Source organism: Tamandua tetradactyla, unplaced genomic scaffold (genome assembly GCF_023851605.1).
Source record: "Tamandua tetradactyla isolate mTamTet1 unplaced genomic scaffold, mTamTet1.pri scaffold_73_ctg1, whole genome shotgun sequence".
NCBI lineage: Eukaryota > Metazoa > Chordata > Mammalia > Pilosa > Myrmecophagidae > Tamandua > Tamandua tetradactyla.
Window position 1 is genome coordinate 946,349 of NW_027518403.1, and position 12,927 is coordinate 959,275.

At 35.9% G+C, this 12,927-nt stretch overlaps 1 protein-coding gene across 4 annotated transcripts in view; it reads left to right on the forward strand.

The window, feature by feature from the left end:
* Positions 1-999: 999 nt before the first annotated feature.
* The window catches only part of LOC143673270 (olfactory receptor 5D18-like), a 72,424-nt gene continuing 60,496 nt past the window's right edge, over positions 1,000-12,927 (forward strand). For 3 of the 4 annotated variants that reach the window (XM_077147568.1, XM_077147575.1, XM_077147569.1), the window contains exon 1: positions 1,000-1,098. The gene's annotated coding sequence lies outside the window, so the exon portion shown is untranslated. The remainder of the gene's footprint in view (positions 1,099-12,927) is intronic. The other variant, XM_077147570.1, reaches the window with a different exon arrangement.

The following is a 12,927-nucleotide window of genomic DNA, read 5'->3' on the forward strand; positions in this document are numbered from 1 at the left end:
CAGTTCTCTGCTTTAGAAAATGGAAGGGAATTGTTCAAGAGTAGTACAAGTTAAATTTTAGACATGTCGAGTTTGACATTGCTGACCGTATTTTGCGCTATTAAGATGTCAGATGTGCAGTGTATTGCGTACACACATATACGTATGTGTCACCACAAATACTATATGGTAGGTGAAGGAGTACCTTAAGGCTTGGAGAGGTTGAGTATCTTTTCAAAAATCTTTGAAGTTTGTAAGTGACTAAGGCAAGAATTGAATGGAGGTCTGCTAATGATCATGCTGGATTTCTTATTGGCCACCAAGGGGAGCTATCCTGGAGGTGGTTGCATATGTAGGCTTGGAGTTCAGGAGAGATCCCTGCACTATAGGTAAATGATTGGGAACTATATAAGCAGTTGAGAATCTCCTCATAGAACATCAGAGTGTGGGAAACAGCTAGCATTCAGGAGGTAGAAGCTTCTATAGAGAAGCCCATATCTGTTGGGGTCAGAGGCATTAGAGGAGGGACACATAGGAAGGACATATAGTGCAGCTTTGTCATCTATGCTGCACTAGACATTCTATAGATTTTTACTCTCAGGTTAACTTCTAGATAAAAATCATTATTTTTCAATGTTATTCAATAAAAATAGTTATTAACTGAGTGCCCCTATATAAAGGGGTTATACTGTCTTAAAGAGTAGATAGACCATGGAAGGCGATTATTTGATGTTTGTCTGAACACATCAAATAAGATTCTTAGAGAGTGGTATCCCTGAGGCATTACAAAAATGCTCTGTAAAAACTCGTACCATAAAATGATGTTCCCTATAGAGAAGCCAATCTGTCATTTTTGTGAGGGCACTTAAATATTTGTGTTTGAGATACACTTTTGGACATTTGTGTTCTTTTGAACATGAGGAATTTGCTTTTTTTAATCTTCTTTAATTTTACTTGACACTTTAAAACTAATAAGGTTTCCATTTCTTTGTTTGGCACAGAAAGGCCAAGGATTATGTCAGAGCCACAAGATGCAGATGTGACCTCTGGGAACACTATATACTTCACTTGTAGAGCAGAAAGCAACCCCAAACCTGAAATCATATGGCTTTGAAACAAGTAAGTTGGATGTTGAGCAAAAATGTCATTGGACCACATTTGGCACATAGTGTTTCTCAAAATAATATGCAGGTACTCAACTTGCTGAACTGTGCATTTCACCTCTACCCCCATCAACTTCCCAGCTCCCACTTCGCTTCTTTCTTCCTCTCCCACGTGCAGAAAACATCAAGGGAAAAAATATTGATTCTTTTCTGCATCTTTTCTACTTTTCAGTAGCAACTGTGCTAGGTACAGAGTTTCTGCTCGCCTTCAGGACCTCTCTCAAATGGTTTGGCTTAGGCACAGCAGTGCAGATGAGAGGATGTAGGTCTTTGTATATAAAGGGCAGAGCACTTTCTCCTTGCCAGGACACAGTGGTTTCAATTAAAGAAGCAGCCTGGGTTTAGGAACTGAAAGGGAACAGTATTGTTCCTTTTCTATCCTCCACTTCCCTTCTGGCTTCAGCTGATTCACTCTGGCCAGAAGCTGCAGGGTTTTCATCCCTGATGTTAACTGTCATTGAATCCAGAGCTTCATGATTAGACCTGACCAGATGAGGGTGTTATTGTGAATCTCTGTTAAGGACAGCATTTTCGGGGAGACAGGAGTGAGCCTGCATAGCTGCGGCCTTATGCCCTTAATTGAACAAGTATTCATTGAGTTCTTATTTGTATCTAATTTGCCTCCTGAAACACAGTTTCCCCCTCCCTGTTTCATTTCACAAACAATAAGCAGGGGCCTATTAAGAATTTGATACTGTGCTTTGTGCTGGGAGTTCAGGCAGAAGCTGCTCCTTCCCCCTTCCCTTCAGCTCCCAGACTCACAGACCACAGAGGGACTTCCTAAGCTGATTGTTACAATGTATTACATGCTGTGATAGAAGTGTAGGAGGTGACCCAAACTCACCCCCACCCCAGTTGTTTTAAGGAGCTGGAGGTTTGTCAGCAAAGCTTAAAAGAAGAGTAGAGATAAAAGAGATGAGGAAAGTAATTTGAGAAGGTCTAAAGAAATGGGGCAGGGGACAGTTCCCATTCTGTAAGTGGAAGTCATGTGTATGGGTGGACCAAAAAGTGGCATATATTGGGGAATGCCAGCTGGTCTGGAGAAGGATCTAAGGGCAGATCACTAACAGTTTTATATGTTGAGATGGGACAGCTGCGAGCTTAAATTATGAAGTCAATCCTAAAAAGGAAATCTTAAGCATAAAACCACCTTACCATTCCCTCTCAAATTTATTTGTATGAGGAGGTCAGTACATACATTTCTCTGAACCAGATCACCACTGTAATCTTGATTTTAGCATTTTCACTTTAACTGGCTGTGTTTAGTCATGACAGAGCAAGGGAGACATTTCAGAAGATACAGATTCCAGTTGTTTTCACTGCCAGATGTTTCAGACACTCACTGAGTCATCAATACTTAATAGATGAGGGGAGATTCTGAAAGGCAAATATGGCTTGGTCATGTGAGCAAAATAATATCTATAAAAAAGTTTAGATGAGAATAGTGAGCTTGGCATTTGAGAGTTGTTAGATACAGAATGAAAAAGACATAGGAAATTTTTTCTTTTGGTCTAGAGTTTTTTATTGCCATTGGAACTATAAAATAACATGGACATTGGACCCAATTTTTTGTCTAGGGGAAACAAATGCAAGATAACATCTCAGTCTGCAAAGATTTTATCTCACATAACTCTGAAGTAGAAGAGATTTCTAATCTGGAACATAACCTGGAAGGAATTCTGGATTATTATGAAGTCTGAACTTAAAAGGTAGAGAAGCATAAATTTGGCTCAGCTGGTTCCCGACTACGATGAAAAAATGACAAAATTGGTACAAAAAAGTTGTGATCCCAGAGCCAAATATGGCAGAGCCAGAACCAAAGCTCTGAGGCATGACTTCTTGTATTGGGGCTCCTTCCACGACCCCCCCTGCCCCTGCTGGGCAACCCCTCCTGCTCGTTCACTGTGCTTGTGGAAAGGAGCAGGGTTGTATAGCCAGGAGATTACCAAGATTGAGATCATCATTATTTCCATCCAGAAAACTGTGAATGAGGATGCATTAACCTTTTAAGAATGGGAAAAATAAAATGGTTTTGGTGGATGGGTGACCAGAAGCCATGGGGGGCAGGGAGAGTGTGAGGAAACCAGGTGGAGGATAAGACATTCTCCTATTGAACATTTGGAAGCCCTCTTTGAGGTTACTGTTAATGCTGCCCTTGGGGAAATGTATTCACAAAATGACACGTTTGTTCCTTCCCTACATATAATCAAACACAAGTTCCTGGTTTTGTTGGGTTCTTAGGAAAATGAAGTAGAGCCATTTTTAGCATTGAAGGTGATTAATTGCATGAACTACAGGAAGTGAAGCTTTATTTTTAAAATTGCTTTATCTGACTTGATGATCTGGTAAAACTGAGCTTCCTTTTATATTGGGCTGTAAATCTCAGTAGATTGGCTTTGTTTTTTTCTGCTGGTATGTGTACCATAAATCATGGTCTCAGCTCGACTCCAGATTGTCTCCTCTTCCTGTGTTTTTTGAACAAAGGGAATGAAAGGCAATTCACATGGGTTTGCTGTGGGAGCTGGTGGGGGGTGGGCAGCAATGGTCAGAGGAACCAGAGCACAAAGATTTCAGGAGACGGGCCTTGTCATTGGATGGCTCTCTTGGCTGGGACGAGGAATTGGTAACATCTGTGTCATGTGGCATCTGTCCAGTGAGAGATGCTGATTGTTTGCAATCAGCTCCTCTGATATGCAGCTGCAAATATTAGGCAAGGTGAGACACTGGTAAGGGAAGGTGTTTCAATGGAAACATATTATGACCATATTTCTGGTTATCTGGGATATCTTCATTCATCTAGAGGATACAACACTAGCCAGTATGGTAATTGGTTCATATCTGGATCCTTGGACTTGCCAAGGATGCTGTGGAGGGGGCGGAGGGGGCTTTGAATCAAAAGTTCCTTTTGCTCTTAGAATTCTTTTCCTGAGGCCTAACATTCTTGCCTTTTCCTTTTAATAAAATTGAATGAATTTGGGGTTATATTTGGGGGGATGCTTTAGCCCAGCTTGAAGAAATTTTTGGAGGGAGCAGGGACATTGTGTTCATTCTTTAGCTGCTTTCAGCTTAGTTAAAGTGAGCTTAAGGGGGGAGAAATTGCTCTGAGTTGAGCAGGGGCATTATTAATTGGGTTTTTGGGCATTTTCTGTTGGAACAGGTTGATAGCAATGTCTTTTCTGTGACAGGAGAAGTAGCAGAAGTATGCTTTCAGAATTCTGCTGGTTGGTCATGGCTGCTATTGACCAGTGAATAAATCTAGACAGATTTTGTAAGAGACAGGGACAGGAAAATTAATAGGAGGATAATTAAGGGCCCAATGAGGTGGAGCAGAATAGCTCATAAAGGGGTGGAGAAGAGTGAAAGAAAATTTGACAGAAAGGCAAAGCAATGAATGATGAAACTAGTTACCTTTAGAGAGTTCAGCATTTACAGGTTTCAGACTTTCTTTGGCATTGAAACAATTTGGAGGTTTTAAGTTTCTGAAAAACAAGCTTAATAAGCAAAATTTTATGGAGCATTGGATGTTTTAGGGTTTCTAGAAATGCTGTTGGTTGGGGTTTGCCGTATTGTGGCAGTTTGCAATATCTGGCTGAAGCTCACATAAGAGTAACCTCCAGAATAACTGCTTGACTCAATTTGACATTTCTTAGCCATTGAAACTCTATTTCTTTTCCTCCTTTTCATCATCCATGTTAGGGCCAGGTTCATGTTTGGAGCTTATGTTTCACTGTGCCAGGGTTAGTTATGTCCTGTGGTGCCAAGACCAGTTATGTTCTGTGGTGCCAGGGCTTGTTATGTTTTGCACCACCAGTGGTAGGCTTATGCTCCTGGTAATTATGTCCCATGATGCGGGAAGCTCAGAGTTTGGCTTAGAGAGAGTTCACATTAGAGCAACAGTAGAGATATTCTGGATATGGCTCTTTAGAACTAATTTTAAGTAGGTTCAGTATATTATTATAAAAATAAATTTCATAAGGGCAACCCTCAAAACTGAGGCCTTGGCTTATTAAATTGGGAGCTTTTTTTTTTTGCTTAAGAAAATGTTATGCTCTACCACCTGAAGTATTCCTAATAATTTTATATTTCCAAGTCCCTTAGGAACTTTTCATTTTCTACCTCAAATATTCTGAAATGCAGAGTATAAAACATTAATGTGTATAAATATTAAGATTCTGTTCCCTATTCCAAGGTCCATATTAAATAAAGTGGAACTAGGTTGCTTAACTTACTAGATAGATTAAATTAGTGCAAATTTTGGAAAATTAACATTTTCCTTTATCTTATGCTAAAGTTAAAGCTGTAAAATACAGACAGTATTATTTTTTATCTCGTATATTGGTTTGCCTTGATTTTAACCAGATTTTTATTTCGTTTATAATTGGAGTTTGATTTTTTTAAGTTTTTAACCATTGCTGTGTGAACCCATGCTAATTTTCAGAGCTGGAGAACAAAATTTGAGTTTTAGATGCCACACAGACTTTAAAGTTTCCAGGGAATTATTGGGCTATGCAAAGTAAAATCACTTCAGAACTTAATGATAATAGTTAATGCTTATAATCTGAGTTTTAATTTTTATAAGTGTTTTTAAATGAAACTTTTTCAGAAATAAAAATGTTGGACAGTCACTTTATATTAAGAAATTGTAGTAGAGATTTTGTTTTATTATACTTTTACACATTTTCCAAAGTTATGTTATTTAACAGATAGAATAAAACATACATATTTTTCCAACATTTCTCTTAAAGTTGAGCACATATACTTTTAGAGAAGTATTAGAGCAAAGCAGTGCAATTGACAATTTGGCTTTTTAATGATCTGTAGCCTTTTCTAAAATAACTAAAACCATGATTAACAATACCATACTATTGCTTAATATCATACAGATTAGTAGGATATAACATTGACAGTTGTTAAATGTCTAGGAATTTATATAATGTCCAAATATATTAATATGTTATTTATTTAAATTTAATTAGTAGCAAGACTTAAAATTCCTTTTAACCATTGTAATATTTCCCAAACACTTTTATGGAATATGTTAAGTTATTTTAGTACCTTGCTTATACAAGTTGAAAGAATAAATTATTTTTAGCAGTTTTTCAAACAGTGAGAAGGCTTGTCTTCTGAAATAAAAGTCCAAGGATCCAGATATGAAATAAAAGATAATGCCAACATAAGTGCTAATAATGATATTATTCTGATGTAAAAATATACAAGACACAGTACTTAGATGATTAAGAAAAATTGTTTTTTAAAATACCTTACTTTAAGAGCATATTAACAATCCGTGTTAATAGAATACAGAGAGAGCTTAATTTTAACTTTGTATGGCTATTCAGTTTAACATAAAAGCTTTCATTTTTTTGGAAATATATGATAAACAGACATATTAAATTTGGGTTAGTACTGGTTATGACAGACAATTTATTTTCATAAACCCTTTCTTTATAATTCTGTATTTTTAAAAATCCATTTACAGCTTGTGGTTTATAATGACTATAACAAAAAAAGTCTTTAAACTCTTTATTACCTTCTGTATTCACTTTATTTATAGTTTTTATTTATTTAGACTGTACATAATCAGAAGTAAATTTGTAAAGCTTTTTAATCTCATATTTTGTTCCAATAATAATCCTTATGAAATGAAAAAAAGACAGAGATATTAAAAAATAATGGAGGAAGGGAAGAAATTTATGCTTGTGTTTAGAACATAGCTAGATAATTATATATTCTGTATTTAGAACATATAAATGATTACTTTATAGTATATTTAAAATTTTCAATTTAATTTAGCTTTACCTTCAGAGGTCAGGAAAGTCCCAAGTTTGAAATATAATTAGCTTTTTGATACTTAAGGGACTTATATCTAGAAAAAAAATAAAAATTTTAAATAATGTACCAATTGCTAAACAATGCCAGAAATGTGTTAATTCACAGAATTAAGTTATGGGTTTTACAAACTAGCTTAGAATTCTATTTGTTTAAATGCTATTTTCTTATTTAAAGTTCTTGTACATGTCTTCTCTATAAGGATTTCTTAGGTTATTTTTATTTTTCTGCTTTCTAAATTCTTTCAGTATTTTTATTGTGAATGTTTTATATTATATCTTTATGTTATATATATTATATAGTATATTATAACTAAAATATAAAAAATTTTAAGCTAAGAATTGTTTTCGTTATTTATGACAGCATTTATTATTAAATATTTGATTTTTTATTGATATTAATAGCTCCACCGCAAATTTAGATTTTTTTCATATACTGAGGTAAGAAATGGCCAAGTAATCAAAAGCCAGATTCTTTGTAATTTAGATAATCAAAATCATAAAACATCAATTTTTATTTTTATTACCTTAATTGATTTCTTAAATAGAATATTTGAAGCATTACCTTATTTTTAATTTTATTATACTTTATATAAGTGTTATTACTAGGTATACTGCTCAGTTTATGCAACCTGCTACTTTAATAGGAATTTTGAAAATGTATTTTTAATACTAGTTTATTTGTAAGTAAGCTTATTTAAATTTAAGGAGAACATAGTTAAGCAGAATAAAATTTCATGTGTTCAATTTAAAATTTTATTATTTAATATTTCCTATTGTTCTTATAATATACTAAAATTATGAAGAACTTTAAAAATGCATTGATAATTAAGTTTGGGAAATATAGTGAACTCATTTAATTTGTACCAAGTCTACATTTTGGAAGATTCTTTAATTGGTTGCACAGACAGAGAGATCTCAGGCTTTTTGGGTTTAAAAGTTTAAATAAGGGCTATAGAATTTTCTTTTTGCCATTCAATTTAGCTACAATATCCTTTAGAGCAACAAAAACAAAGAAAATTTTAACAATTTCTAATTATTAAATTCATTTTATTAGATATTGGGGTCAGGGTTATTGGAAAAAGTTGTTGCTGTTTCCAGAGACAGCTCTTTGCTAGTTTCCTGCTGCCTTAGGGAAATTTCAGGGGCAGTAGAGAAACTCCAGAGCAATTTTTAATGACTCCTTTGTTTATAGTAATTATAAGACTAAAGTGTTTTAATTTTGCCATTCAGAATTTTTGTTTTCAATTATTTTATCCCATTTTTACTTTAGGCAGAACAATTTTAAATTGTAATAGTAGCATTTTTTTTATTGTAGTGAAGCCAGATTAAGTTATAGAAATAAAACCTTTTTTAGACTTATAACTAAAATTTTAAAACTTTCAATATAGCCTAAAGGTTATTTTTTCAAAAAAACTTCCATAATTAATAACCAGTTATGAACATTTGATTAATACAAATGCAGGGACACATCAATTAATAACTAGACTGAACATATCAGCTAATCAAGAGGCATTAAATGCCTAACACACCAAATATATTAATTAACAATTGAACAAGCATGAAACACTTATTACACCACTTAAGAAGTGATTAGAGGGGCAGAAGGCTTTGAAGGTTTTCTATGAAGAAGGTAAAATGATAGTGTAGCAGAGGAAGGCTGAGTCCTGAATAAATATGTTAGGCTTGGGAGCAGGGGCTTCCAACTATGTATCATTGCACTGAATAAAATTGCTAACTTTCGTGAAGATTTGTTAATTGAGAGGACCATCTTATGGCCAATGTTTTTGTTGCTCTAAAGGATATTGTAGCTAAATTGAATGGCAAAAAGAAGTGTTTTTGTGGTTTTATTTTACCTTTTTAAGTTCGGTTTACTGATATTATGGTGTAAATATCTGAGGAAAGTAGGTTTTTAGTGTCACTGTGATGGGACTGGGTGTTACCCATGATTATGCAAGGAAAGAAAGAGATTTGTTAAATTTTAATTAAAAAGTGAGGGGTTTGTAATACTAGGGAACTTTGCTCATAAGAGGTTTATGGGGGGTTGCTTGTGGTAACTTTATGTTTAACAACTCCCTCAGAGGCTTCTGATTACTGCCTCTTTTGGAAGCTTGCACTGTTCCTAGAGATTGAGGCTGACATGCATTGGGCCTTTGCTTTTGGGAGGCTCATGGAATTTTTCTTGTGGGAGGCTGATGAATCATTGCTCCCTTGGAAGCTTATGATTACCAGATCCTTTCGAGTCTTATGGGGCTACACAAGACATAGTTCAAGTGACATTAGCCACCCAGATCCATGATTCAGTCACAACAACAAAGCAGCCATCCCCAGTTTGTTGTTGGGGACCAAGAAAGTCCATGCAGTCTCTCAAGGCATCCCCCAAACTACTTTTGACTGTTGCATGGGGAAAAATGCACTTGGAGCTGGAGAGTTTTGACTGAGTGCTAAGATTGTGTAAGTGCTGAGACTGGAGCTGCTCTAATACCACCCTAAATGCTGCGCTGAGGCAGGTTGGGGTATCCCTGGGACACCAAACAAAACTCTCAAGGGGAGGATCTAGGCAGAAAGACATCACTTAAAAACAGTCCAATTAGTTGTAGATGTTTGAGTGTCATGGACTGAGCTGGCATCACCTGTAGACTCAGACTATCAATCACATAGAAACCATAGTGACCATGCAGTTCAGGGAACAGAGTGACTGAAAGGCTGTCATGTGGCCCCAAGGGGCCAGAAGCCCAAGTTTCAGTCAAAATTCCATTCTTGGGTTTCAGCACCATCAAGTTAGGCAAGGAGTTATTAAGGAATCCACAAAGTGCAGCAAGTCAAATTTAACAGATTACCAGTGAAAGGAAAGAAAATGGTTCCTGCTGTTTTTTCTGGGAGTTGTGTTTTAAAGAGAGAGTGATGCTGGGAGGGGAGGGTGCCCACTAGGTGGTGTTTTTTCCCTTGATTGGATGGGGGCTTATTGACCATATTTCTAGTTATCTGGGATGCCTTCGTTCATCTGGAGGATGCAACACCAGCCAGTACGGCAGTTGGTTCATATCTGGATCCTTGGACCTGCTAAGGATGCTGTGTGTGTGGGGGGGGGGGGGCTGAAGGGTCTCTGCATCAAGAGTTCCTTTTGCTCTTATAATTCTTTTCCTGAGACCTAACAGCTTGTTGTTGGGTTAATCTCAAAAATGTATTCCTTGTTCCTTTTGTTCCTTCTATTCCTTACAACAATAGAAGCCTCCCATGTCCTGATTTCAAGAATGAAATACCATGGGTTAATCCCAATACTTTCCTCTTTTTGAAGGACAAAATCATAAGCCTAAACAGTGACCAAACAGAAGAGTCTACAAGATAATAGGATATGCTCACCAAACAGCTTTCTGTCTTTTATTTTTACTTTCTGGTTTTTTTCCTGCTTTTTTTTGGATCCTGTCCATTTTATCTGAAGAAGTGTGTGTGTATGTGTGTGTGTGTGTGTGTGTGTGTGTGTGTCAATATAATTTATTTCATGAGTGTCATCCTAAGGGTATAATGATGGCCTCTCCATTTCTATGTTTGAATTATGTTATGGGAGAAATTCATTTAAAAATTTTTCTAGATCACATTATATAAATATTAATTGTCATATCATGTTCATTAGTAAACACAACTCAGGAAGTTTACTTACAGAAATTATTTTATTGTATGAATTCACTAGGTTTTATGATGGTGTTTTTGATAACTTGCCTTGGCTACTATTCAACATCTTAAAAAAGGATTGGCCTTGAAACAGAAAAAATGAATTTAGATGGGCAATAGGAAAATGGATGGTGGGACTTCTACATCAACAGCAGGTGTTTCCTGGTTATTGCTCCCTAGATACATAGGACAATCAAATTAAGGGTCTTCTTTTTGATAGGGAAAACTGCATTTTAAGCACAAGGAAAAACACCAAAGGGAGTACAAAGAATCTGCTTGAGTTTGAGGATCTGAGTTAAACAATATTTATAAAGGATTCTCCACTTATTTTTTGGTATTTTATTTCCCTTCTGCTAATAAACTTCCCATAGACATCAAAATTTGTAGCCTTATCAGTAATATAGGAGGAAATATTAGATAAGAGATAATTTCAATCTTACATAATCACACAGAGAATTGAGTAAGAGATTACACTTTCCAAATTTACTTTATGAGGTCAGCATTATCAGATAGTACAGTTATATGACCAATCACTTTCATATTCCCAGAAACTGTCCCCGAGAAACTGGATAATTTGAAGTGGGAATAATTAGCTTCATCCCTACCTCATTTCATAGTAAATTGAAATTTACTACAGAATGAAGCATAACAGTTTTAAAATTCTGACTTCTGGAAGGAAGAAAAGGAGACTGTTTTGGTGACAATTAATAAAAGGGACTTCACAAAAATTAAAAAGTACCTGTCATCAAAAGATATCATTAAGAAATGAATAGGTAATCAATAGATGATAATAAGTTTCTGAAGACTGGGAGCAATATGCACAAAACAAACAACTGCCAATTACACAGAATATACATACTGAGCCAAAGTTCTATCAACCAAATTAAAATGTACTAATGCTTAGTCACATCACAAAGTGTATATATTCACAAAATAAATGGGGGTGGACAATATATATATCAATTTACAATACTGATGTAGTGTGATAGGGTTAGAATTAAGATGGTGGCTAAATAAGCAAAAGGCAGGTTCCCAGAAGTAGTCAGGCTTCAAGAGGAAAGATATCATTGAGAAGAACAGAAATAAACATCACCTGAACAGTAAATGGCACCCATCTGAGTGAGTCCTCTATAGAGAAGGGTGGAGCCATATGAATCCTACCTAAGTGAATCATCTAGGGAGAAGGCTGGAGCAAACAACCCACTCAAATGCACTATCTACCACAAGGCAACGCCCTGGAATGAAGGGATTTTGGATAAATGGACTCTAAACAAGGAATTGGGAGTGGAAGTAAATAGTGCTAACCTATAAAAGCAGATGTTGGGTGGGTAACAATGGCTCACTGGCATTCTTGCTTGCCATCACAGAAACCCAGGTTTGATTCTCGGTGCCTGTTCATGTGAAAAAAAAAGAAAAAAAGAAAACGAAATAAAGAGGAAAATGTCCTTTGCTGGTGCCACTTACTTATCTCACCTCTGTCTTTGTGAGAGTGCCCACGTGCGCTGTTACATGTATTCACAGTGAATTTTATACTTGTTTACTCTATGCTGTGCTGTGCCCTTGAATTTTTTCTCATGGCATTGCTGAGAACCTAGGAAGCTACATTCAACTCCAAATACATAGCTGGTGTGATTGTTAGATTCTGGTGTCAACTTTGCCAAATGTTAATGCCCAGTAGTTTGGTCAGGCCATTGTTACAAAGATATTTTGTGGCTGACTGATAAACCTGAAGGTTGATGTATTAAAGCATCAGTCAGTTGATTGCACTTGTGGTGGATTACATCTGAGATTACCTAAGACCTGTTTCCCACCAACAAGACAATTCAATCAATTAATGACTTTTAAGGAAGAAGAGAGATATTTTCACTGCTTCTTCAGCCACTAAGCCTGTCCTGTGGAGTTTCTCCAGGCTCTTCAAGGAAACTGCCAGCTTCACAGCTTGCCCTATGGATTTTGAACTCTTCAATTCCAATGATTGCATGAGACACCTTTATAAATCTCATATTTGCAGATATTTACTGCTGGTTCTGTTTCTTAGAGAACTATGACTAATACATATTGGTACAAAGACTGATGCTTGAGAAATAGAATCTTAAAAGTGAGTCCTTACAATTGGTTTTCTACTCTGATTAGACTCAGAGGCACTAATGACCCACTTTCCAATAATCAAGATGTCACTGACACTCCATGAGGTTAGTTGGCAAAAAAGATATGTAAAATATCACCATTAGATTTTGCTAACTCGACACTTACATGAGGTAAGACTCTGGGTGAGCATGTTTGAC